We start from the raw sequence: 3,423 nt of genomic DNA, 5'->3' as shown, positions 1-3,423 counted from the left end.
ACATTTTGGTGCTAATCTGGAAGAAGACACCAGTGCTATCAGCACTCTGTGCAGTCGAATAAAAATGGTGGTCTCAGTGTGGGCGGACATTTTAAGCAGCTGACCAGGTCTGCCATATTATGCCAATTGACATGGGCCACGGCAATGTCCAGCATTTGGGAAAGTATGTTCCAAGTGTGGCTGTACAAATCCCTTTGAGAAACAATACTTTTCGTGTCCAATAGTGGACCAAACAGGATTAGTCAACGTGATTGATGAGGTGTCCATTGAAGACCTGTTTTTCCTGGATCTGATTTTGACTAAGGTCACGATAGTCCGAATATGCAGAGTGAAGAAGTCTTACTGACCAGTTGCGGCAATAGTGCTGGTGATGCTGATACCATCGAAGACAGATGGACAATTCTGGTGATGCTGAATGACACATTGATCAAATGCAAGCTTGACACGGGAGTGAGGGCCAACTTCCTCAGCTTGTCTGATGTGAACAGGCTGTAAGTTAAACCAAAATTCATCAATAAAACGAGGCCACTGAAAGACTACAGTGGGAATGAGATTGCGAGGCTTGCAACATGTGAACTCGAAGCATGGGTGCACAACAAAAGTAACATCATACAATTTTCCATTGTGGACACAGAACGCAAGTTCATCATCGGAGCGGATGCATGTGAGGCCCTGAACCTAGTTAAGCGGCCTCACACAACTACATTTCAGACAGCGCTGCGACAGAGGATCATTGCGATTGGCAATGAGATATAATGGCGCAGTTATCCGATGAGATAAAAGCAAAAGTTAAAATGGAGAAAGATAAACCAGATGAAGAGATGGAGGAGCCAAGGGGAATTCCAGAATTCTGGTTGACATTCTTCAAAAATGTGGATTCGCTCAGTGGCATGATACAGGAGCATAATGAGCCTATCTTAAAGTATCTACAAGATGTAAATGTATTAGATTCTGGACAGCCAATGAGCTTTCCTCGGGAGTTCAAGTTTGAGCCAAATGAGTATTTCACAAACGAGGTAGTGACAAAAACATACCAGATGGAGTTGCAGCCTGATGGGTCAGATTTTTTCGTCTTTCAAATCACGGGCTGCACAGGGTGCCAGATCGACCGGAAGAAAGAAACAAAAAGTCACAGCGAAAACCATTAAAGCTAAGCAGAAACGTTAAGGGTCGGGCCACTGGTAGAACAGTCACAAAAACTATACCAAATGATTCTTTCTTTAATTTTTTCAGCCCTCCTGAAGTTCCAGAGCATGGATAGCTGGATGAAGATTCTGCAGACAGGCTCGCTACTGACTTGGAAATTGATCACTTCTTGCATGAACACATCATTCCACGAGCAGTGTTATACTTCAGAGGAGAAGATGATGATTTTGATAATGATCATTACGATGGTGATGGTTACGAAGGTGACAAATAGGATGACAACAATTACGATGAGCAAAGTGAAGAATCAGATGATGAGCTAGAAGGGGAAGACTATGAAAGTCTATTCAGTTTATTTGGTAGTAGTGACAAGGTGCTCACAAGGGGCGCACAATCTGCGCAGGACAGCGATAAGTGTGAAAGCTCCAAGATGGCGTGTGCAGAGGCTGAAAGTGAGATTGTAGCAGCGGATACCTCAGCTGACAGCAACTCAGCTGTGAACAGACTGGTAACTGAAGAAATAATCCTCACTCTGTAGAAACTGGCTCCAGAGGCGTAAGGTAAATTATCTTATGCCCCCTAAATGGTTCCTGCAGCGGACTCCCCAATACGCGAGGCCACTCCACCAAAAGATGTGTTAGAAGAGCAGATGGATGCATCTGTGTGCAGTTCTACAAGAATGGGAGAAGCATATATCGTCATATCGGGTGAGCCACTAATTGGCTCTTCAACAAAAGGCGATCCATATATCGTCATATCGGATGAGGATGAGCCATCAATTGGGGTTCAAACACAAAATGAAGAAGCAAAAGTATGCCGACACTGGACGCTTCGCCAGGTGATGGGCATGCAGTTCGGCATGCAGATGCAACCACGGATCAACCAAAACTCCTCAATCCAGCTAAGGTTCCGAAATTAGCTATGGTGACAGAAGAGCCAGATTCCAACTGCACAGCAGACGATCCAAAAGCAGTAACTATGACAAAAGTACCACAAGCAACTGGTCGCATGGCAGAGTCCAGTGGCATGACGGATGCAGTCAGAGATGCAGTCAGAGGATCCCTCCCGTGGCACGGAAGGGGAAGAGGAGAAGAGTTAAGGATATAGTGGGTCGACCGGGTAGCACCCGCGACACTGACGAAGAAAGCATAGGCAATGTGGCAGGCAGACGAGAAAGCACATGAAGAAAGAAAGGGAGCCACCGCGTGAAGAAAATGAAAAGGTCGGTGACGCAGAGAAGACCAGCAAGAAAACCGGTCTTCAACATGCATCGTGTCAAAAGGTTAAACAAGGGCGGGAGGGTGGCACAGTGGTTAGCACTTCTGCCTGCGGCACTGAGATCCCAGGTTCGATCCCGGCCCTGGGTCACTGTTCGTGTTGAGTTTGCATAGTCTCCCCGTGTTTGCGTGGGTCTCGTCCACACAACCCAAAGATGTGCAGGCTCGGTGGCTTGGCCACGCTAAATTGCCCCTTAACTGGAAAAGAATAATTGGGTACTCTAAATTTATTTTAAAATTTTTTTTATTTTAAATTGGTTACAGTGCGGAACAAGGGCCAAACAAAGCAAATACATGAGCAAGAGCAGCATAGGGCGTCGTGAATAGTGTTCTTACAGGGAACAGATCAGCCTGAGGGGGAGTCGTTGAGGAGTCTAGTAGCTGTGGGGAAGAAGCTGTTCCTATGTCTGGATGTGCAGGTCTTCAGATTTCTGTATCTTTCGCCTGATGGAAGGGTCTGGAAGAGGGCAAAGCCTGTGTGGGGGGAGGGGGTCTCTGACAATACTGTCTGCCTTCCTGAGGCAGTGGAAGGTGTAGACAGAATTAATGGGAGGGTGGCAAGCTTGTGTGATGCGTTGGGCTGAGTTCACCACACTCTGCAATTTCTTGCAATCTTGGGCCGAGCATATGCCATACCGGGCTGTGATGCAGCTGGATAGGATGCTCTCTATCGCACATCTGTAGAAGTTTGTGAGAGTCGATGCAGACATGCCACATTTCTTTATCTGCCGTAGGAAGTAGAGACGTTGTTGGGCTTTCTTGATTGTTGCATCAACGTGAGTGGACCAGGACATACTGTTGGTGATGGTGACCCCCATGAACTTAAAGATTAACTCATTATGAATGTCCAATAAGCTGTGCACAAGGGACATGTTTAGAATTATCAGGCATATCATGTTGTGTGAAGCACAGTTGCATCTGTACATATGACATGTGTAAAATGATAATGCAGATAATGTTTTGTAAGACACAATTACATTTGTATGTAAATATTTAACAG

The 3,423-nt window shown here is 45.8% G+C and overlaps 1 pseudogene; it reads left to right on the top strand.

Moving 5' to 3' along the window:
* The first annotated feature begins 755 nt into the window (after positions 1-755).
* On the top strand, positions 756-1,622 carry LOC140393476 (nucleosome assembly protein 1-like 1-A; annotated as a pseudogene).
* The last annotated feature ends 1,801 nt before the right edge of the window (positions 1,623-3,423 follow it).

This window comes from Scyliorhinus torazame, chromosome 17 (assembly GCF_047496885.1).
Source record: "Scyliorhinus torazame isolate Kashiwa2021f chromosome 17, sScyTor2.1, whole genome shotgun sequence".
In the NCBI taxonomy this organism is placed as follows: domain Eukaryota; kingdom Metazoa; phylum Chordata; class Chondrichthyes; order Carcharhiniformes; family Scyliorhinidae; genus Scyliorhinus; species Scyliorhinus torazame.
The sequence above is the reverse complement of the archived record's forward strand: the minus strand, read 5'-3'. Positions and strand labels throughout refer to the sequence as shown.